Raw genomic sequence first — 24,374 nt, 5'->3', positions numbered from 1 at the left:
GACAGAAGTGACATTTGTAGTTGTGGTGCTGCATACACGGGGTCCAGTTAGAAGGCTTTGATTCTTTCTAAAGGGAAGGCATCTCTGAGGGATCACTGAACTGACATAGTCTCCTCAAACCATGCTGTCAGGTGGGGCGCAGCAGACAGGAGGGTGATTTCGTAGGAGATCGGGCCACGGGCTGCGTGTTCTCTCTGTCCCCATAGTGCCGGAGTTCCTACGTGCTCCAGGCCCCGGGTTTCATTGCACATAATTCTCCAGGGCTCATGGCAAGCTGCACCAGGGACACAGAGGGGGGGATGCGGGGACCCTGCCCCCAGTGACCAAGGACTCACTGCTGGACTCTAATCTGTCTAGGTATTTGTGACTTGCAGAAATACCGCCACCTTGCCTGGGCCTGGAGCCACAGGAGACCCTTCCGAAGGTGAGGAATATTCGGAACAATGCAAGGCCTGCCCAGGCTGCCCCCAGGAGCCAGCGTCCTGGGGTCTCTGTGCGGCATCCAGCAACGTGAGCTTGCAGGACCCGAGGAGCCCTCCTTCTGCTTGGAAGCTGAAGACGACTGGGAGGATCCAGAGGCCCTGATCTCACGGCTGCTGTTCCTGAACACCTCCGGATACAAGGCCAGCTTCCATGGCCTGTACAACGTGGCACTGCCATGGCTGAGTGGCATGTTCTGCAGCTTTAGCGATGAGGAGGAGCTGACTGGACGCCTGGCACAGGCCCGAGGAGCGGCCAAGAAAGCTGGCCTCCTCACGGCCCTGGCCAGGCTCTGCTTCCTCCTGGGGCAGCTGTGCTGCAGGAGGCTCAAGCTGTCCCAGGCCCAGGTGTACTTTGAGGAAACACTGGGGACCCTGGAGGGCAGCTTCGGGGACCTGTTCCAGGTGGTGGCTGTGTACGCCAACCTGACCAGCATTTACCAGAAGCAGAACCGGGAGAACTGTACACAGGTGATTCCCAAAGCCATGGCCCTGCTCCTGGGGATGCCCGGCCACATCTGCAGCACCGAGGCAGACAGGGAGCTCCTGCAGTGGGTGGTGGGTGGCCAGAGCCTGCAGGCCGAGGCCCGGGCCTGCTTCCTGCTGGCCAGGCACCATGTGCACCTCAAGCAGCCCGAGGAGGCCCTGTCCTTCCTAGAGCGGCTGTTGCTTTTGCACAGGGACTCGGGAGCCCCAGACGCTGCGTGGCTCTCAGACTGCTCCCTGCTCCTGGCTGACATCTACAGCTGGAAGTGCCTGCCCCACCTGGTGCTGAGCTGTGTCAAGGTGCCCTCATTGAGGACACAGGACTCACTGGCCAGCTCTCTGAGGAGCGTGAACCTGGTGCTCCAGAACGCCCTCGAGCCCCACAGCCTCCCCACCCAGACTTCCCACTACCTCAGGTGAGCACTGGCCTCCCTAACCCCGGGCACAGGCCAGGCTCTGCGTGGCCTTCTCCACGACAGCCTGGCCCAGCCGTACAGCCACCATGGCTACCACGGCCCGGCCATCACCTTCATGACGCAGGCGGTGGAAGCCAGTGCTGTTGCCGGAGTCTGCCATCGTGGACACCCTGGTGGCCCTGGCCTGGCTGCACGTGCTTCATGGGCAGAGCCTGGTGGCCTTGAACATCCTGCAGTCTGCCCAGGTTGCAGTGGTGGCCAGCGGGGACCAGGAAGGTGTGATTGCCAACATGGTGGCCGTGGCTCTGAAGAGGACGGGCCGGACGAGGCAGGCAGCCGAGGACTACTACCGCGCTCTATGGATGGTTTGGGACCTGGGCCAGCGGAGGAACCAGGCTGTGGTGCTGGCCAACTTCAGAACCCTGTGCCTGCATGCGGGTGCCAGCAGGCTGGCCCAGCACTACCTTCTGGAGGCTGCGCGTCTGTTCTCGAGGCTTCCCGGTTTGGAGTGTGGCCGGGACTTCACCCACGTACTCCTGCAGCTGGGTCACCTCTGCACCCGCCAGGGCCCGGCCCAGCAGGGCAAGGGCTACTGTGAGTGGTCCCTTCTGGTTGCCGTGGAGATGGACCACGTGGAGAGTGAGTGCCCCAGTTCCTCCTGTGCGCCTTCTGGGGCCACTCGGGTCAGGGCACACCTGGGGTTTGTGATTCAGAAACAAGTGGTGGTTTTTCCACCATCAAAAGTGCTGAGTCATGGCCAGCAGCAGATGTTGGCAAGCGCCTGGAGACAGGCGGTTCCCATGCAGAGCCAGGCCCTCTGTGCCCTACTGGGCAGCCAGCTCTTTCCAGTTGCTCAGGGACCATCCTGCCTTGAGCACAGAAAGTCCTGCATGCTGGGAATCCCTGGCCATAACCCTGGGATCAAGGCAGGCTCTGCTGAGCTGGGACTTGGGGCCCCTCCATGAGCCAGGCCCTGAACGCCAGTTCTTGTGCCTGTGTTATCTACTTGGTATCTCGGCAGCCCTGCGCACCTGTCATCCCACTTCACAGAGGACACAGGGGCGGGTGATTGCCCAAAGCCACAGAGCAGTTCATGCAAAAGCAGCTCGTGCAGAGTGTGCCGGGCCCCACCCACAAATGGAGCTTGTGGGGTCCTTGGGAAGCAGGTGCTGAGCGTGGGAACGTGAGCTTTAGGCCAGAGAAGCCACAAAAGGGTGAGTGGCGTGATGGCGGGGCAGCACTTGGCCCCGGGTTAGGGAAGCCTCTTTAGTCTGGTACCAGAGGGTTGAGAGGCTTTAGTCAAGTAATAGGTGTAGATGGGGGCTGGTGGTGGGGGAGGGGCTGGTGGTGTAGCCTGTGTGAAGGCCCAGGGGTGAGCAAGTGGGGGTGAGTGAGGGGATGAGTGGGTTGTGAGCGGGAGTGAGTGAGTGGGGGTGAGTGAGCGGGGGTGTGAGCGGGGATGAGTGGGGTGTGAGCGGGGGGTGAGTGGGTGGGGGTGAGTGAGTGAGGGTGAGTGAGCGGGAGTGTAAGCAGGGGTGAGTGAGTGGGGGTGAGTGAGCAGGGCTCATACAGGGAGGTGCAGAGTTGGGAGTGGGTGGGTGGGTGCTGGACGGTGAGAAGCTCTTCTGGAGAGCTAAGCAGGGCCTGGGGCCTCAGGCTGCGGCTTGGCCTTTTCCCCAAGAGCACTGGGGAGCCATGGAGTGCTATCGAACAGTCACTGCACACTGAGCAGTAAACGGACAGTAGGTGGGCAGGGCTATCCGAAATCTAGGCCGCAGAGAATAGATGAGGAAGTTGAGTCCAGGGAAATGGCTGAGACAAGGGATACTGTTGAGTCCCCTCTGCCTTGCAGCGCTTTGTTACGGCACAGTGAGACCACTCAGAGGTGCCTCCTGTGGCTTGGACCAGAGCCCCAGGGGCTGTGGCCAAAACTGCCCATTTCCCAGCACAGGCCTGGCACCCAGTCCTGGCCCTAGGAGGGATTAGATTTTGGAAAGGACCGTGTGAAGGGGCCCTGGTCCCACACATCTGCCCAAGGAGGGGTGGGGGGTTCATACCCAGGCTTCTTCCCCAGGGACATTCTCTGACTGGAAGGAGACCCTCCAGGAGCCCAGTGCCCCAGCCCCCACTGCAGCCTCCGGTGGCTCTGGCACAATAGCCTGTGGCACCTCCTCCTAGGAGGCCCTCCCAGGGTGCTGGGGATTCAGACTTGGAAATGCAGGCCAGGGAATAGAGATCATGCTTCCCTGTCTCCCACCCTGCGCTGAACGGTCGAGGAGACCGAGGGGGGGGTTGATACCCAACAGCTTACTTGGGGTCATTTTGAGTCACTTTCGGTAGTCGTGTCCTTCTAGGAGTTTGGCTGTTGTGTCTAGATGGTCTGATTTGTTGGTGTACAATTGTTCGTAGTGTTTTCATGGAATCCTTTTATTTCTGTCAGGTCGGCAATAATGTTTCCTCTTTCATTTCTGATTTTAGAAACGGGGTTTGTATTGTTTATTTATTTATTTTTATTAGAGATGGGGTCTCATCATGTTCCCCCAGGCTGGTGTTGAATGCTTCCACATTCAACTCAGCGATCCTTCCACCTCGGCCTCACAAAGCACTGGGATGACAGGCATGAGCCATGGTGCTCAGTCTCTGATTTGAGTCACTTGTGTCCCGTCTTTCTTTTCTTGGTCAGTCTGGTGAAAGACTTGTCAATTTTGTTATTATTTTCAAAAAACCCACTTTGGTTCTGTTGACTATCTCTTTTGTTTTCCCTTCTCTGTATTTTACTTCCCATTTCCACTTTCATGTTATTATTTTCTTCCTTTTTGGGGTTTAGTTCATTTTCTAATTTCTCAAGGTGGAAGGTTAGGTTTTTGATTTGAGATTTTCTTCTTTCTTGAATGCAGACATTTACATTTAAAATTTCCCTTTCAGCACTGCCTTAGCTGCATCTTGGAGTTTTGATACGCTGTGCAATTTTTTTTTTTTTAGGTTTTGCTCCATTGCCCAGGCTGGGGTGCAGTGGTGCAATCTTGGCTCACTGCAACTTCTACCCGGGTTCAAGCCATTCTCATGCCTCAGCTTCCTGAGTAGCTGGAATTACAGATGTGCACCACCACACCCGGCTAGTTTTTGTATTTTTTTATAGAGACGAGGTTTCACCATGTTTCCCAGGCTGATCTCAAACTCCTGGACTCAAGCGATCCTCCAGCCTCGGCCTCCCACCCTGCTGGCCCGGGCTGTGCATTTGTTTGCATTCTTCTCAAATTAGTTTTCCATTTCCCTGATGGTCTCTTCTTTGACTCACTGGTTGTTTAGGAGTGTGTAATTTCCACATATTTTTGAATTTCCCACGTTTCCCTCGCTCTTGATTTCCAGTTTCGTGCCAGCACAGCTGAAGAACACCTCTGCTTTGGTCTCAGTCCTTCTCCATTCACTGAGGCTCATTTTGTGGCCTGGCACATGGTCTGTCATTGGGAATGTCCCATAGGCGCTCGAGGGGACTGTGTATTCAGCTGTCGTTGGGGGGCGTGTGTGACAGATGTCCATTCGGCCTACCTGGTTTCCGGTGTTAATCTTCGGAATGTTTCTGACACTAGAAAATCAGAAGCCTTCCACTGTTCCCAGCATCGTGGCTTTGGGAGAGGCCAGTGAGCCTATGGTTTTGGTTCCTCCTTCCGTCCTTCCATCCATCATTCATCCATCCATCCATTTATCCATTCATCCATATATCCATCCCTCCATCCACCCACCAATCTACCTATTAATCCATCCCTCCATTCATCTGTCTGTCCATTAGTTTATCCATACATTAATCTATCCACCATCTATCCATCCATATGTACATACATCATCTACCCTCCACCCATCCATACATTATCTACCCACCCATACATACATATAGACATACACACATCATTCCAACCACCCACCCATCCATCCACTCAAGCATTCATCTATCCACATGCCCATCCATCCATCCATGTGTCTATACATCTGCTCATCCATTCATCCACTCATTCCTAAGCCACTGCTGAGCACCTGTTGTGTGCCTTTTCCCTCCCTCCAACTGGTTCCCTCACATCCTCCCCCAGTGGCCAGCATCTTCTCCCTGAGGGCAGAGGCGTGGCCCCTCACAGTGCCTAGCACCTGCTGGTATACAGCTCATGCTCAAAGAATGTGACCACTCAGTTAACACGCAGAAGAACGTGCTCCAAGCGACACGTGGCACATCTCCTTACAAAATGAATCTATCATAGCGGCTGTTTTCAGAGGCTTTCCCAAACACAGTGTGATCTGGAACAAATTGTGAAGCCCACGACCCTGGTGAAGCTTTCATTATTGAGCACCTGCTGTATACCTCCTTGAGCAGAGGAGAAGGATCAAGAGCTCATGGCCAAGAGGGGACCAGGCCCACCCACACACTGTTGATGTGCGGTCCTGAGCTGCAGCAGGGATGTGGCAACTCAGAAAGGAACCAGGTGATGGGCTGCCAGCAATCTGGGGGCCACGGAGACTGTTTGAGTGTGGGTGGGGGGGCTAGGGCTATCCCTGGTGGTAGGATTCACAGGTGTCGGGCTCCTGAGCTGCAGCTGCTCAGTCACCTCCTGGTACTCAAGTGCATCAGTTCATTGTCCTCATGCCAGTGGTGGGGCAGCCCTAATGCACAGATCTGAAAAATGCTCAGGTGTACCTGCAGTGTGTGAGAGGAAGGAGGCTGGCGAAGGTGGGTGTGGCCACCTCGCCAGGTGTGGGTCTTGAGGGAACTTCTGCCTCCTTTCAGGTGGCACAGAATGTGGACCTGTACACAGGCGACTTGAACCTGGGGCTGGAGCCGTTTGAGGCAGCTGGAGACATCTTTCTTCAACGAGGCCTGGGAGTGGGAGAAAGCCGTGTCCTTCTACCGGGTGAGCTGGCCTGTGGGCTGATGTGGGTGGGCCTCAAGGGGGCACCTGGAGGGCTGAGGCACAGGTGTGGCAGGGCAGAGGCCTCTCATTTGGAGGCAGGGCCACCCATGCACATGCTTCGTTTCCCAGTGGTCTCACCGGGAATGATATTGACTGTGCCCCTGCCCAGGACAAACGCCTGGGTCGTGGACGTTGCAATGGCTCTACCCTTGCCTAGTTGTCTCATCGGGCATGATATTGACTGTGCCCCTGCCCGGGACAAACGCTCAGGTCTGGACATGACAGTGGCTCTACCCTTGCACCTGATGATCTCAAGCAACCATGAGTGGGAAGTCCTGTCCCCATCTTCCAGATGAGGAAGCTGAGGCTCAGAGAGGCACAGGGACATGTCAAAGGACACACAGCATGCCAGTGGGAGGCCCAGGGCCAGGGCCCAAGTCTGCCTGCACCCCGAAGTGGGCACGGCTTCTCTCTTCCTCTGAGCTCACGGTGTGGCTCAGCCCTGGGCACAGATAAATGTGTTTTTAGAGCAGAGAGGAGTGCTGGCTCCCCCCAGTCAGACCCCCCCGGTGCCCAGGTGGGAGAGGCTGGTCTGAGGCTGCCGGGTGTAGCTAGATGGGCCTCAGGTGACTCTTCAACCCCCAACTTGGGTGTCTGAACCGTGTGTTATCCCAGAGCACAGAGCTCTGCGGACGTGCAGGGGTAACTGGGGTGTGGGATGCTCCAAGCACATGTTTGAGCTCTGAGGAAGGTGCTCATCAAGGTGGGTGCTGCGGGAAACGTGACCCCACCTGCCTGTGTGGTAGGACAGGGCCCTGCCCCTGGCAGTGACTATGGGCAACCGCAAGGCGGAGCTGCAGCTGCAGCTGTGCAACAAGCTGGTGGCACTGCTGGCCACGCTGGAGGAGCCCCAGGAGGGCTTGGAGGTTGTCCACATGGCCCTAGCACTCAGCATCACGCTGGGTAAGTCCCCTGAGCCCCCGTCCTGCCAGGATTCACACTTTGCCAGAGCCCAGTCTCCAGGTCTGTAGGGCAGGAGCTGAAACAGCTGCTGGATTTTCCTGGTCTCCTGTCCAGGCAGGCAGATCTGCCCAGCTGGCTTCTCTGTCTGGCCGTGCAGCACAGCTCGAGGTCTCTCACGCAGTGCTGAGCTCTGCTTCCTCTGTCTCTTCCCGGTGCTGACCACAAAGGCCACCCAGTGTGCCCTCTGCCTTCCAGACATGCCAGGCATCTCAGTCCCTGTATGTGCCAGGCTGAGTGGCACATTCCCTTTGTCTTGTGCCCTTCCCACCCTCATCAACCACACAGCTCTCTGGCTGATGAAATCCTAGTTCCCCTTCCAGCAGCCTGCCCCTTAAGGCCGGGCATCCCCTGGTGCTGTGCCAGGATCGTCTGTCCTCCCCAGAGACAGGGAACCCTGGGTGGGCCGCATGCCCAACGCCTTGTGCCTTGGGGACCAGTACACAGTAGGTGTGTAGCTGTGTTGGAATGCATTGAATGCAGGCTCCACAACACTTGCCCTGAAAAGGGGAGGACATCAGAGACACCTACGTGGGTTTGTGCATCTGTGGGGGGACCTGGAGCTCAGGCATGTGGTGACTCCCTAAGGTAAGGGGCTCTGATCATGACACACCCAGGAGGAGTTCGATGTCACATCTGTGGGCTGCATGGAGCCAGGGTTCCCGGGAGCACCTGGACTGCATGGGTTGTGGGCTCTCCTGGTTAAAACCAGTGAACAAAGGCAGGTGGCTATGTGTAGGCAGAGCTGGGCCATCCAAGTCCGACTTTGCCACAGCCTCACAGTAGACAGGGGCAAGCCTTATTAGTTCTGCTTTGCAGATGGGAAAGTGAGTCTGGGGACCCAGAAGGCACTGGCCAGAGCTGCCCAGGTGACCACAGGTGCCTGGAGGCAAGCCAGGTGCTGCCCAGGGTCTGCATACCTGCTCCTGAGGGGCCTGTGCTTGACTGCCCCAGGGAGCCATGTCCTCACACCTGCCGGTTTGGCCTGCACCCCAGGGGACCGGCTGAATGAGCACATGGCCTACCACCGGCTGGCTGCCCTGCACCACCGGCTGGGCCATGGCAAGCTGGCAGAGCACTTCTACCTCAAGGCCCTGTAGCTCTGCAACTCGCCACTGGAGTTCGACGAGGAGACCCTCTACTCCGTGAAGGTGTACCTGGTGCTCGGTGACATCTTCTACGACCTGAAGGTCGATGGGAAGGGGCAGGGCTGAAGGTGGGTGGGGAGGGGCAGGGCTCGGGGTGTTGCCAGCCCCCTTGGAGTGGGATCTCCACCCAGACCCCAGGGGCCTGGGTTCCAGCCTTCCTTAGAAATGGCCCAGTGGCCTCCCTGGAGCTCTGCACCCAGCTAGAGGAGCCGGCAAGGTTCGCAGATACAACCCAGCTCCCAAGCTGGCCAGGCCCCACCCTCAAGAACTCAGTCTCAACCAGGGAGGCTGACACATGAGTGGGCAATAGTGGCCTCTGGGTAAAGAAGGGGGATTGTAGTCGGGGGGCCCTCCTGGAGGTGACACCAAACTGAGTCTTGACAGTCAAGTTACATTTAACAAAGAAAACAGGGTCGGGAGAAGGACATTTTGGAGGACGGCATCATCCTCACATTGAATCCACATTGCAAGATCCAACCCAAATCCCAGTGCCTCCTCTAGGAAGCCTGTCCAGGGTGCCAGCCTGCACTGAGCAACTCCTTCCTGGAGTCCTGAGACACCTTGAATCTTCATATCACCCAGGAAGGGTGGGGTGGGACCGGTGTCTTACCATCCGCTTCACAGACAGGGGAACCCCAGCTCACGGCAGGTGCAGTTGGGCGGGGCCCCAGCCAGCCAGGCTGAGACCTTGCTGGGTCGGGTCTGTCTCGACGGGAGGTGCTGTGCTCTCTCTGCCCCCAGCCCTGCAGGGGTGGAGAGCTGGGACTAGCAGACTCAGACCTGGGGTGTCTCCACCCCTCTGCCCAGCAAGCACCTGCCCCTCCTCAGCATCGCACTGGCACTGCATCAGTACTCCTTATGGGCTGAGGGGCCAGGGCGCTCTAGTCCAAGGACCAAGATCTTGGCCTTAGAACAACATGAGGAGCTGGGGCAGCCCTAAGACCCCGCCCCGTATCCCTCACCACAGGCCTGGGGCTGCCTGGGAGGCCCCCGCCCAGTGCTGGCGACACCTGGTGGTCAGAAGCGGTCCCTGTGGCCTCCCAAGTCCCAGCCTGACAGGGAGGTGCCAGGTGTCAGGCCCAGAGGGATGCTGCTCACTGCTCAGGGGCTCACCTGGGACCCAGGGGACGGGCCTCCCAGAAGTGGGCCTTTATCTCTCTTGGTCAAGCCTGCCGCCCACTCCGCCTGCCCAAGAGGAATGAAGGGGCCAAGTAGTACCTGGGAGGCCAAAGTCCATGGTTGGGGTCGAGGGGCAGAGGCCTCCTTCACCTCCTCCCCATGCACAGCCCTCTGGGCCTCATCGTGACTATGCTGTCAGCCCAGGCCAGCTTCCCACAGGGAGGCCCCCTCGGACTTCCCCCAGGGCGGCTGTCTTTCCAAGGCCACACCCTCCTCCTTGTATAGAAGGCTCTGGACGTGGGGCCCAGAGGACTGGGAGAGAAAGCTGGGCTGGATGGGGCCTGAAAGGCTGGCAGAGAGGCAGGGGTAAATGGGCATCCTTGCCGATTGCCTCTAAAATGGGGTCCCCTTTAGTCTACACGTGAGAGTGAGCCCTGGAATAGGGTGGATTAGGTGTGTCCTGGCTCAGCCTGCCACTCACTAGCTGCTGCACACACTACAGGCACACGCACAGGCGCACACACGCGCACAGGTACACGTGCACACACACAGGCTTGCGCACAGGCACACGCAGAGACATGCTTTGGCTGGCTCCTTCCTGTTTAGTTAGGAGGCCCCCACCCCTTCAGGACGCCCTTGCCTCCCACCCCCGGCTGAGTCAGGGGCCTCCTGGGCCCCCCACAGGCTCCTGGGCTTCCCTCTGCCACAGCCCAGGCCACCTTTGTGGTCAGTGTGCAGTCCCAGGTCCCTCAGACTGGGAGCAAGGATGTTAGGCTCAGCCATGCACCCAGCAGAGTCCAGTGTTCGGCTGGGCCGGGGAGGGGGGCATTGGATGAGCAGCGGCGGTGACTCAGGGCCTTCTCACGCCCCTGCTCCATGTGTGGGGTGGGGCAGTGAGAGAATGGACTGCTGCATCTTGGACTTTGTCCTTGGCCCTGGGAGCCATCTTGAGATGGTAAAGAGGGACAGGCTAGGCCTGGGTCTTAGGTCCCTTGGGTGTCCCCCATGTGGAGGAGGCACCTGGGGAGAGGCCGGGGGCGGGGGAGATGGGAGGGTCAAGGTGGAGGTCTGGGAGGCAGCATCCCAACCCAGGGATGGTGAGTTTGAGCCAAAGATGCATTGAAAATGGGAGTGGATGTCTAGGGAGTCACACTCCGTCAATATTTCAGGGAACATTGCCAGGGAGGACACCTGTGAGATGGTTTTGTACCTGGCCTGGCCCGTGGAGGGCCTGGAAATGGTCAGCATGGACAGGAGCCAGAGGGAAGCCTGGGTCACTCAACGCTGTGCCCCTGCTGTGGCTTGGAGCCATGGGTCCTGCATGGAACTCTCAGAGCAGGCAGGATCTGCCCTGACCTCGGCCCGTGGGGAAAGCAGCCACTGCCTGCAGAGAGGGTGGGACTGGGGCAAGAGGCTTGGGGGTGAGTGGAGCATAGGGATAGTCAGGAAGGCTTCCAGGGGTTTCAGGGTTGTCCCCAACTCCTGCAGCTGAGACCACAGCAGTGTCACAGGCTTCGGGGCTCATGGGGTGAGCCAGCATTGGCTGGACATGTGGAATGACCTGGACACAGGAACAGCCTCTGGGAAGACAGGCTCCAAGTCCCCCTTTTGCTGAGCATGGCCTGTCCCCTTCAGGAATGGTTTGATGCAGCCGGGTACTACCAGCTGGCACTGGCAGCCGCCGTGGACCTGGGCAACAAGAAGGGCACAGCTGAAGACCTACACGCGGCCAGCCACCATCTCCCACAACTTCCTCCTGGACTGCGAGAAGTCGCTCTTCTTCTACCAGAAGGCCAGGACCTTCACCACAGAGCTCAATGTCTGCAAGGTCAACCTGCCTCCTCTGCCACTCTGCGGGTGGGCCCCCTGGTTGGCCCCAGCCACCCTCGCTGAGGACAGCATCTGAGGGAGTGGGTTTTGTGCAAGGAGGATGGTCTCCTGCCTCTCCTGGTGTCTCCCATGGCTCATTTTCTGGGAAATGGAGGCATGAAAGCAGGGTTCAAATAGCAATAAATGTTTTTTTGCAATAACATACTGAAGTCCCTGGGGCATCCTTCCCTGTGTGCTTCCTGGGCGGGGTCTAGGTGCCAGCTCCTTCCCTGGTGGCAGCCCTCTGATCTTGGGGATGAGAAGGACCCTGAGTCCAACAGACTTGGGCCAGATCACCATGAGCCTCGGTTTCCTTGGCGGCCAGAGGGGAGATGGTGGTAGAACTCCCTGGGCAGCTCCCTGCTCTCTCTGCTCCGAGCTTTTGCTGTAGGTCTCGTGCCACCCTTGCCTTTATCCTTCAGGCCACTGTGCCCGCATGTGGGGGCTGCTAGTGCCCCTGTTCGTCATTGAAGAAACAGAGGCACAGAGAGGTTAGGTGTCTCGCCCACCGTCACACAGCAGGTAGGGGCGGAGACACAGAGCCCAGTACACTGACCACCACACCACCCTGCCAGCTTGCTGCCAGGAAGGTGTCCCCCATTAGAACCCAGGGTCAGCTCCTGGACCTCTCTTGTGGTGTTAGGAGAGCCACAGGCCAGGGAGGGTGGCCCCAGGGATCCCTCACTCAGTGTCTTCTGCTCCCAGACTTGGCTGGGCCGAGCCTGGCCAGTCCCACCTCTGGCCACCGGTCAGCCCTGCGGGAAGTGAGATGCAGGGATCTCCGTCCGTGTAGACGCTGCTACCCAGTATTGAAAGCCTTATCTGGGCTGCCCCCTATGCCGTCCCCACAGGCCCCCTCCCCTTCCGGCCCCCAGCCCTCATCCCAGTCCCTGGAATCCCAGGTTTTCCTTCTTGGAATCTCTTGGCCCCAGGGAACACAGCTCACACTGTCTCTTTGCCAGTTTACGGCAAGGAAACCGAGGTTCAGAGACTGTGGCTGTCCCACGTGATTCTCACATACACTGCACTCTCCCAGACCCCTCTTTTAAACACTTTAAATGAGGTGACATTCACATCGCATGCAATTAACTATTTCAACGCGAATAATGTGGTGGCATTTGTGCATTCACAGTCCTGTGCAACCACTCACACCAAGTAGTTTCAAAACGTGTTCATCTCCCCAGAAGAAACCTGCCATCTTCACTAAGCTGTTACCCCTCCTTGGTATCCCCCAAGCCCCTCGTTTAATGGAAGGGGAAACTGAGGCCCAGAGAGAGACTTGCCAGTGGGTGGAGCTCTGATAATAAGGAATCAGGCACCCATCTGCTGCTTCAGTCCTGGGTTGGTTTTCCACTCAGCAGAGGTGACAGAACCAGGAGGTTCTGGGACCCCATGCTTGCAGCCAGAGCCCTGCCCTGAGCTTCCCCACCAGGGGGCAGCAGAGAGCTTTCCAGAACCGGCCGCGGGGCCGGCGGGAAGCAGCGGGTCAGAGCTGCTGACAAACCTCGAGTGGACCCCAGATCGCTGTCTCTGTGGGTTGGGCTTGGGAATTGGAGAGGAGGCCACATGATTGGAAACGTGAAGACAGCACAGCCTGGCTGGAGGAGCGGGAAGCGCCGTCACGTTTACTGAGGACACAGATCTCCTGCCCGCTCGGCCGGGCATGCAGCCACTCTTCTTGGGGTGGGGTCCACAGGTCCAGGTTGCTCTCGGCCCCCGACCTGCCTCAGAGTCCAGGGCCTTTGGAACTGTGCCTCCCCATCTCCACCCACCCTGGCTGGTGCCACGAGGGGACTGGATCCTGGGATCCTGTTCCTCTTGGGCAGCAGAGACTGGGGGACCAGAGGAGATGATGGGTCTTCAAGCCCCACATTCAAACCCCAGCCCACCGCACAGTCTGGGTGTTTGTGGTGAGGGAGTTGATGTCTCTGAGCCCCAGTTTTGTCACCACTAAAATGAGGCCGACATACTGGGGCAGAGTGCTAGCCCCAGGGCTAACAGAGGCCTGTTTCCTACTGACAATACCTCTTAATCCTAGGAACAGCTCCAACAACCACACACTAGGGAACACTCAACCCAGGCCAACTTGTCAGAGGCACGTGAGCCAGAGCGACTCCATCTTGAATGGGGCTGGGTAAAGGGAGGCTGAGACCTGCTGGGCCACCTTCCCAGAAGGCTAGGCATTCTTAGTCACAGGATGAGATAGGAGGTCGGCACAAGATACAGCTCATAAAGACCTTGCTGATAAAGCAGGTTGCAGTAAAGAAGCCAGGCAAAGCCCACCAAACCCAAGATGGCCACGAGAGTGACCTGTGATTGTCCTCACGGCTCATTATGTGCTAATTATAATGCATCAGCTGCTACAAGACACTCCCACCAGCACCAAGACATTTACAGATCCATGGCAACATCTGGAGGTTTCCTACATGGTCTCAGAAGGGAGGGCAGAAACTCTCAGTTCTGGGAATTGCCCACCCCTTTCCTGGAACACTCATGAATAGTCCAACACTTGTTTAGCATATGATCAAGAAATAACCATGAAAATGGGCAACCAGCAGCCTTTGGGGCCACTCTGCCTATGGAGCAGCCATTCTTTTTTTTCTTTTTCTTTTTTTTTTGAGATGGAGTCTTGCTCTGTTGGCCGAACTGGAATGCATGATCTTGGCTCACTACAACCTCCATCTCCTGGGTTCAAGCGATTCTCCTGCCTCAGCCTTCCTAGTAGCTGGGATTACAGGCACCTGCCACCACGCCAAGTTTTTTTTTGTATTTTAGTGGAGACAGGGTTTTGGCATGTTGGACCAGGCTGGTCTCGAACTTCTCACCTCAGGTGATCCACCTGCATCGGCATCCCAAAGTTATAGGATTACAGGAGTGAGCCACTGCGCCTGGCCAGAGTAGCCATTCTTTTATTCCTTTTCTTTCCTAATAAACTTGCTTTCACTTTATGGACTCACCCCGAATTCTTTCCTCTGTGAGATCCAAGAAACCTCTCTTAGGGTCTGGATCAGAACCCCTTTCCAGTAACAAACTTGCTTAACCTCTCAGACCCTTCCTCTCTTCATCTGTAACCAAAGACAAAGCCTCCCCCGAGGTTCCAAAACTGTGGAGAGAACGCATGGGAAACGAGGGGCACAGAGTTGGTGTGCAGAACCAATATCACAGACTGGGTGTCAAGCCACTGTCATGTTGGAAGTAATATCACGCTCTCCCCCACAAGTTATGAGGAACAATATCACAGGGGGATGTGTACCTTCTCCGGTACTGGGAGTAGTATCATCATCTCTTCCTTTAGATGACAGGAACAGTATCACAGTGTGGGTGTACACCCCATGTGTTTTTGGAAGCAATGTCATTCTCTCTTCTAGGTTTTACGATTCATATCACAGGCGGGGTGTACACCCCTTGTTATATTGGATGGAGTCTCATCCTCTTTCAACCTGTATCTTTAGAACAATATCCCATGGGGGTTGTATATCTCTTCAATATTGGTAGTAATACCATCTTCTCCTTTCCTGGATATAATAAACAATATCACAGGAAGGGTGTACACCCCTTGCAATGTTGGTAGTAATATCACCACTCCCCTGTGTTTATTAAGGACAAAATACCAGGGTGGCTGTACGGTTCCTACTTTATTGGAAGTAATATCATCCATTCACCCCCTGGATATCAGAAACCATATCACAGAAGAGGTGTCCACCCCCTTCGATATTGTCAGCCATGTCATCTTCTTCCTGCCTGGATATTAGGAACGATACCCTGGGGTTGGGGGCGGTGTACACCCACTGCGATCTCGAAAGTGAAATCAGCCTCTTTCCCGCTGGATATTAGGAACTATATCACAGGTGTGTGTGCACCTTCTGGGATATTGGGAGTACTGTCAGCCTCCACCCTGCTACCCTGCTGCATATTAGGAACAATATACAGGGGGCAGGGTAGTTACACTCCTGCGATATTGAGAGCAATATTCTTCTCTTTCCCCTGTACAGTAGGAACTACATCACAGAGTTCTGTACACCTTCTGCGATATTGGGATTAATGTTGTCTTCTCCCCCACAAAATGTCAAAACCACTATCACAGAAGGGTGTACACCCCCTGCGATATGGCCAGTAATCTCATCATCTCTACCTTTGGATACGAGGAACAACATCACAGAGGGTGTGTACACTCCCCTGGAATATTCGGCATAATGTTATCCTCTCTTCCCCTGGATATTAGAAACGATATCCCTGGTGGAGGGAGGTGGAGTACATTAAGAACAACATGACTGGGTGGGTGTATCCCCCTCCGATATTGGGAATAGTATCCTCTCTTCCCTAGCATATTAAGAACAATATCACAGGAGGGATGTACAGCCACAGTCCCTGCGTTATTGGGAGTAATAGTGTCTTCTCCCACTCTCGATATAAGGAACAATATCCCAGGGTTTGTGTACATCCCTTGCGATATTGGGCATATAGTCATCGTCTCCCAACGTGGATATTGGGCGTAGTGTCCCAGGGGGTGTACACCTTCTTTGATATTGGGAGTAATATCATCCTTTCCCCTCAGGATCGTAGGCAAAATATCGAAGGGGTTTTACAACTCGTGCAATATGGGCAGTAATATCCTCTCCCCACCTGGATGTTAAGAACTACATCACAGGCGGCTGTATACTTCTTGCCATATTGGGAGTCTTATCATCCTCTCCCATCTTGGATATTAAGAAAAATATTACAAAGGAGGTGTATACCCGCTGAGATATTGAGAGCAATATTATGCTCTCCCCTTTGGGATACTAGGAACAATATCACAGGAGTTGTGTACAACCCCTGCGATACTGGGAGTAATATCATCCTCTCCCCCTGAATATAAGAAACATTATCACAGGAGGATGTACTCCCCCTGTGATATTGGAGTCATATCATGTTATTCGGAACAATAGCACAGTGGGCGTATAAAACCCCTGCCATATTGCCACTAGTATCATCGTCTCCCTCCCAGGATATAAGGAACAATATCACAAGGGGGTGTACACCCCTGCGATATTGGGGGTAACATCTTCCTCTCCCCAGCTGGCTATTAGTAATATCTTCCTCTCCCTGGCAGGATGTCAGGGAAAATATCACAGTGGAGGTCCATGCCCCTTGCGATACTGAGAGTAATATCATCCTCTCGCACCCTGGATAGAAGGAACAAGATGATCGAAGGGATGTACACACACTGTGGTAGTTTCAATAATGTCATTCTCTAACCCTGGCTATTAGGAATAACATCACAGAGGAGTGTACACTTTCTGCGACATTGGGAGTAATATCTTCTCCCCGCCGGATATCAGGAAGAAGTATATTAATCATTAATATTAACAAATATAATAAAAATTAATAGTAATCGCTGATATTAATAATGACAATCAAGACAAAATATACACACCGGTTAAAAATGATAACGACTAATAATAACACCATTAATAATAAAATATCAACAATTAATGTTACCAAGATCAATACTGAGGGACGCTGGCAATGAAATAATATTAAGAATTAATAATATTGATAAATGACATTAATATTAAAAATTTTTGGCATCCATCATTATATATATAAAATAATTATTAACGGTAAAATATTGATATTATTGATAATTATTAAAATCGATTCTTGATGTTTAATAATTGTATCATTGTTCCCTGAGCAATACACTGAAGGTGTACACCCCTCTGTGAAAGAGCTCATTATTTCCAGAGGGCGAGATGATAATACCCACTATATCCTAAACAGGCAGTGAGACCACCATGGCTCCCAATAGCCAAGGGGGGAGAGGGGGTGGCTATTGGTCCCCACCTCGCGGGTGGTGCCTCACCACGGAAATCAGGCTGAAGAACATAGAGATGTTTTGCCCACATTTAAAAATCCAAGTGTGGGACTCATAGAAATAAAACACATTATGGGTTCACTTAACTTTTCCAAATTTTTACTTGGAGAACCTATAAAGTTCTTCTCAGTTACATCCTTAAGTTTTTCAATAATTTTTAAATGCAAAGGTCGGGAAAGACTTGTAAAGAGGTACACACATACGGCCCAGCGCGGTGGCTAACGCCTATAATCCCACCACTTTGGGAGGCCGAGGCGGGCAGATAACGAGGTCAGGAAACCGAGACCATCCTGGCTAACACGGTGAAACCCTGTCTCTACTAAAAATACAAACAATTAACCAGTGTGGTGACGGGCGCCTGTAGTCCCAGCTATTCGGGAGGATAAGGCTGGAGAATGGCATGGACCCTGGAGGCGGAGCTTGCAGTGAGCTGAGATCACACCACCGCACCCCAGCCTGGGTGACAGAGGGAAACTGTCTCAAAAAAAAAAAAAAAAAAAAAAGGAGGTACACCCGTACATGCCACGTTCTCTCAAAGAGACGGGCCCTTTTTTAAGATTCCAGATATAAATGTGGTTGTCACCCTGCTTTTGAGAGGATGGGCTGTGTTTTAAGCATGAACACACTTTCCTCCATGCACCAAGGATGCACCATGGGGGACAGTGCTGCCGCCGCCTCCCCAGTCTCTGCTCAGGGTGGGGCAAGGGGAGCTCATCTGTCTCCCGTGTACACCGTCAACAGGCCAGGTGCTTAAAAGGGGGCTTCCAGGACTCGCTGTACGCATTCGTTAGCAGGGCAGGCAGTGCCTTGTGCTGGCGGGCATCCAGCAGTAAGGGGGTCTTGCACTTCTCTCCCTGGGCCCAGCCCCAGACGGAGGGGAAAGAGACACCTGTATCGTAACTCATGTGTATTTATAGACATACAGAGACTGCAGTGCAAGGCGCAGAACTAGAAGGAATCGTGGAAATAAGACGACATTTGGTTACGACTGGCAGAGCCACCTCAAGCCTCAGCACTTCCTGCCAGAGCCCTCACTGACCAGACTCCTCCGGGGTCACTGCCACTGCCTTGCCCTGCTCATAACATGGCAGACAGTGACAGAGCCTCAGAACAACCTCCCACTCCTTCCTCACCAGCCCAGGGGACGAGCTGCTCATGAGTGTCCCAAAGCCTGAATGCGGGAACACAGAGGTGACTGAGCAGAAAGGGGGACGGGAACAATGGCCGCGGGTATGCAGATATTGTGGGGCATCCCAGCAGCCTTTTCCATCTTAAAAAGGATGGCCACGGGTGTGCAGATGCTCCCGCGTGACCCAGCCGTCCTTTCCACCTTAAAGGGGAATGGTCACGGGTGTGCGGATATTCCCAGGTGCCCCAGAGCCCTTTTCACCTTAAGGAGATTTTCACAGTCTCATTTCAGTCTCCAAACTATTCAGTGAGGTTGGAGTAGTATCACTGTGGACCAACACTGGCACCAAGTAAGGGTAATTTTATAACCATGTCTCGACCATGAGACAATCAGGTCTTGGCCATCTGGTCAAAGTTTTTCTGTAACAAAGTTGGATAATTAAGTTGAACTTTGGTTTTCCAAAGCTTGTTACAGAAACCACATCTTCCTAGGTGGGGCTCCATGGTGTCAGGTGCACACATCAGTAGCCAGCCTTGTCAAGACTCACAGCACGTTACATGTTCACCTGAGAAGGCTGCTCAATCATTGAGTACTCTGGCGAGCTCTGAAATGAATTTGCCACTTCGGCCTACACTCTACTCCCTTGTTTGGTTAAAGAAACCCAAAAGACAGAATTTGTTTTGGCCAATCGCCTGCTGACCCAACTGCAGAGGCTTTAATTAGAGTACTTTCATTGCATCATAGAAAGCAAAGTCGTATAGATCAACTCATTATTACCACTCCAAAGGTTTAGTAAATCTCCAGATAATCAGGCAAACATTTTAAGCAGCTACATTAAGGTTTACAATACTCAAAATGTAAAACTACATCCATGCTTCAAAAACCACCATTCCCATTTTAGATGGCCAAATGCATATGCGACAGAAAGAAACGTGCTGAGTGCATTTTTTTGCTACTCTTACGGAGAAACTGTCACTTTAATAACAGCTCTAGTTCTGGGCTCCAGATGGGTGTGGTGGGCTGCCTCATTCAATTTCAACTCCACCTGAAGCTGGGAAACTGGAAATCCATTCCCAGACTCCAGGGCACGAGAATTCCCACTTCTGGAAACAGCCTGGAATGCAGACTTGTGGCAGAGAATTCTTTTCTGCCCACCCTAACCGTCCTCTGTGGAAGGCAACAGTCAAGACAAGTCCACCCCCCCAGGTGCAACTGCACCACGAAGAACCATTTCAAGGTGGGAGGTGATTGATCAGTGGGAACAGGCAGTTTAGCTAATCACTTATAAGGCAGAGAAGGGGGGTTTGAAGGCCTGTGTCTGGCCTTGTCCTCGGTAAATGGTCATCTGCAACTCAGCCTAAGCCACATGGGAAGGGGCTTCTTGCAGTAAAAGTGGGGGCACAGTTGTGGGGAGGGGGAACGTCTTAACCATCACTGTTTTACAGGATCACAGGGCTCAGGAAATGTTCAGTATTGTCACACACCAAGATTTTTACAGTCTAAAGAAAACTACCGTCCTAAGGTGTCAGTTCTCAAAGCCCTTAAGTTCCTCCTGCTAAGATTCCCAGAGGGTCTCCACTTCTTGCACAGAACCCCAACTTGCACAGGCACCTGCGTCTTCCTTCTGCAGCAAATGCAGATGAGAAGGCTGTGGTTTTGCTGCAGTAATGATGTCATGGCAACCCTAACACCACAGCAGAGCAATGGCTCTGGCCTGAATGTCCCCAAAACCTCATGCTGAAACCATCTCCGATGGGATACATTAAGAGGTGGGGCCTTCAGGAGGTCCTGCTCTCAGGATTGGGGCTGGTGTCCTTGTTGGGAGGCCTGAAGGAGCCCTCCTGCTCCTCCACCACGTGAGTCCTGACGAGACGCCCACTGCCATGCAAGACCCGATGAGATGCTGCCATCTGTGAGCCACAGGCCCTGGGTCACCAGATCTGCAGGCACCTTGCCCTTGGACTGCCTTGACCTTGGACTTCCCAGCCTTCAGAGCTCTGAGCAATAAATGTCTCTTTATGAATCACTCAATCGACGGCAGCCAGAGAGACAGTAATGTCACAACATGAGTCACTTTCTCAGTGGGCCAGAGGCTTCCCCGTGGAGCCACCACTGTAAAGCAAGAACTTCCTGGAGGATGGAAAGGGGTTCACAAGGAATTCTACCCAGCACCAGGGTGTCTGTCCTTTCTCACAGGAAGATAGCTGAGCCATGGCAGGAAACGATGGGGTAGGTGGGGCTGGACAGTAATGTGTCACCTGCTCATCTAAGCCTCAGCCTCCTGCCTCTCATCATGACAGCGGGGGTAGCACCCCTCACCTGGGCTGTTGGGGGTAAGAGTGCTGGGTGATTAGCAATTGTTAGCTCCACAGAAATTAGGCAAAGAATCTGCCCCTACATCTTATAAAACCAAACCAGCCCAGGAATTCCACATCACTACTAATTTGCATGGGAAAATGCTGGATTCTCATAAGTTCTGGCATGTCGTTTGTATTAATAAAGTTTGCAGAGTTTTCATATACTAAGTATACAAAACAGGAAAATAAATCATGCAATTTGGAGATTGAAGCAGGAGAATCACTTGAGCACAGACAGCAGAGGTTTCAGTGAGCCGAGGCCGCACCACTGTACTCCAGTCTGGGTGACAGAACGAGACTCCATCTCAAAAAAAAAAAAAAAAAAAAGATTTTGCTGCTTTATACTAGTAAAGTGGGCAGATTCTACATGCCAACTCTTATTCAAAGGTCGCCTAACACTGACTCAGGAACTCTGGCCCTGATGTGCTTGGAGTTTTAATCCTAACAGTGTTAAAGACCACTCCCCCAGGAGCTCTGAACAGGTACTTCAGGTATACGCTGAACAAGACCACACACTCTCTGACCGAAATCTAACTTCACAGACCCAAACTACAGAACCACAGAAGACACTGCTTCTGTCCAACTTTCTGTTCTGCCACCGTTTGTGTCCGTTGTTTCCTACAAACCATCTCATTAGAATTCAGGGCACACAAAAGGCCGATAAAACAGGGTTACTTTTCAAAGGTTTGGAGGTGAAGAACAGATACAATGCATTAACTTCCTATTCCTGCTGCAACAAATTATCACAAATGCAAACCTCCTCTCAGCCCTGGAAGTCAGGAGTCCCAGGGCTGAAGTCAAGGGGCCAGTAGGTTGTGTTCCTGCCTGGAGTCTCCCAATTCATAGAGGCCACCATGCAGCTTGGCTCACAGCCCCACACCCCTCTGACCACTGCCCCGGCCTCAGCCCTGCACCCCTCCAGCTCCTGCCCCTGCCCCACCCTCGCCCTCAGCCCCACAGCCCTCTGGCCTCTATCACATCCTCAGGTCTCCTCCTCTGAGGCAGACCCTCGTACTCCCTCTCATCAATGCACATGTGAGGACGCTGGACCCCACCTGGACAACCCAGGGTCCTCCCCCATCTCACTGTCCGTTATAGTCACATCTGCAAAGCCTCTTTTGCCATGTAAACTTCATTATACTAACATAATCATTTAACCAGTCCATTATAATGATGTAAAAATTGGCATGGTTTTCCTAATGAACAGATCAGTCACCCATGTAACCTATAAATATGAGTATTAAATATACAATACTGTAGGAGACAAAGATGAGGAGGTTCCTCCCTGAAAGATGACTGGACCCTAGACGGAGGGATAAACGTTCTGAACAGAATCAACGTAACTCAACATTTGAGTCAGAAAGGCCAAGCAGTAAGACTTTCAAAAAAGCAATCAGAAAGTATGTACAGGTGCCTGTAGTTCACAGCTGAGCCTGGCGTCATGAGCACGAGCATACAGACATGCATTCCAGGACCAAGTTTAAGATCAAATACAAGGAGCTTTCAACTGTAGTATTTAACTAGATCTTATTACAAAATAGTTTCTTGATTACAGTTTTTGTCCAAAAAGTTCTCTGTAATTAAGGAAATTAATTTTCCCCTAAAAAACACTTCTCTATCTATCATCCCATATAAACTCTATGGGCATATTAAAGAAAAAAGACAAATGTTTGACTTCGGGGGTTTGCCTATGACTGGGATAAGCATGATTTTCTTCTGGCCAAGCAGGGAGCAGTTGGACCAGACTGAAGGGAAGGAAGAACAAATTTCCACTCTGACCTCAGTTGGGCACCAGAGTCTTCCCTGTCAGAATGTGGGGGTGGTGCTTCCCACACATCAGCCTCTGACAAAACTCAGCCCAAGGGTGTGGGAAAAGGCCGTCTACTTCTGAAAAATCTATAAAGTGCAGACACATCAAAAGCTTCAGAAGACTGTAAAGGGCCAAGGAGACCACTGCACCCTTGGAGTTTACAGAAAATGGTCAGCATCACACGTGCCTGAGGTCCAGGGTCAGCTCCCAGCTGCCGCTACGCCGTGAGCGCAGCCCTGGCTTCCCCTGATGCAGAGAGCTGGTCACTCCGCCGGCAGCACTCAGAGCTCAGAACATTCTAGATGAAAGCAACGTGTTCCTTTTAAAATGGGGAACCGGGGCAGCACAACTGAAGCTCTACTACGTCTCAACTACTGGGTTTGGGGTAGCATTAGGAAATCATGAGAATCCAAATCTCAATTTCATACAGATTCCAGATTCACTGCAGGTTCCAGAATTTCCTGAAACATTCTTCCAATTTATCACTTAGGATTCCCTTGCCAAAGCTTATAAAGTCTAAATTCCTTACGGAAAAGCCACCGTAAGCACCACCACAAACAAGATCAACAGACGCCCGCCCTTCGCACCAAACACAGAAACTGTTACTCACACAACACTGTGCTGGAGGCAGCTCTCAGCTGAAGCCGAATCCGTGAGACTTCATTATCCTCATTTTGGATCGAGTGTGAGGACTGTCAGCAAACCAGGGCCCCAGTGTAAAGCAGAGAACAGATCCTCTGACGCCCGCCTGAACATTTCCTTCCCACCTCTGTCTTGGATATTGAACACCCTCAGAGCTACGGAGTCACCCACATTTGTAGGTCATTTATCCAGCCACCAGGATAACACAATTATGCGATAAAAATGCCTTCTAAGGGCTTTGTCATACTCAACAAGGAAGCTCAGAAGGCTAGGTCAGCCCAAGAAAGGGGGAAGCGTCCTCCAAACAGACAAAAACCAAGGAAAACCGTGCAGAGACTCTCGAGAGAGAGCAGAAACAGAGCCCACTGTAGCCTTTCAGGCCCTGCTGGCCGCAGCCCTGCGTTAGGTGGCACCATTTCCACGGATGCAAACTGCTGGGCCCATTTGAAAGGTCCCGCTTGCGAGACATTCACCCCCACTTCCAGCTCCTGCAAGACCCGCTGCAGCCCCACTCCACCCCGGGGGCCGACTGTGCAAGTCTTCCTGGGGAGACCCCTCAGAGCCTGCTCAGTGTCTGAGACTGAGAAGCACCAACGATCCAGAAAGGCACAATCCCGTTCTCCTCGTGCTGCTCTCTGGGTTCCAAGTTCTCTTAATAATGAGTCCTGCATAAACCCCGGGCTGGGGAGCCAGCCAGGGCCCAGCAGCACCCAGCTCATGCGCTCCACTCACCCCACAGAGGACCACGGAGGCCCCAGCACGCTCTGTCTGCGGGGCAAGACACCAGAAACAGCCACAGTTCAGGGTTCTGCCACCCGCTCCGCTGCCTTAATTACCTGCTGGGATCTGAAATTGCGTTGGTTGGAAAGGGGATCTCACTGCTCAAGCACTCCCTGCTGCCTCCTTGCAAACAACATAAAAAATCCAAAACCCCTCTGAAAGAACGTTTACTATAACCTCAAAACAAGACCCATCCCGAGACCAGGGAAGATACACAAGCACATCTGACACCTGGTGGACGTCAGTGACCGACGCCACAGCTTCTGCGTGGCGTGTGAAGTAGGAGGCCTCATGGTGACTCAGGCTGTGTTCCGAATAGGGGTCTTCCAAGCAACTAGGCAACCAGGACGCGCACCTCAAAACC

At 53.5% G+C, this 24,374-nt stretch overlaps 1 pseudogene; it reads left to right on the top strand.

Moving 5' to 3' along the window:
- Positions 1-443: 443 nt before the first annotated feature.
- On the top strand, positions 444-11,596 carry LOC117063637 (annotated as a pseudogene).
- The last annotated feature ends 12,778 nt before the right edge of the window (positions 11,597-24,374 follow it).

The sequence above is a fragment of the Trachypithecus francoisi genome, unplaced genomic scaffold (genome assembly GCF_009764315.1).
Source record: "Trachypithecus francoisi isolate TF-2019V2 unplaced genomic scaffold, Tfra_2.0 Lachesis_group18, whole genome shotgun sequence".
Classification (NCBI taxonomy): Eukaryota; Metazoa; Chordata; class Mammalia; order Primates; family Cercopithecidae; genus Trachypithecus; species Trachypithecus francoisi.
Note: the sequence above shows the minus strand (reverse complement) of the source record. Positions and strands in the feature narration are given on the sequence as shown.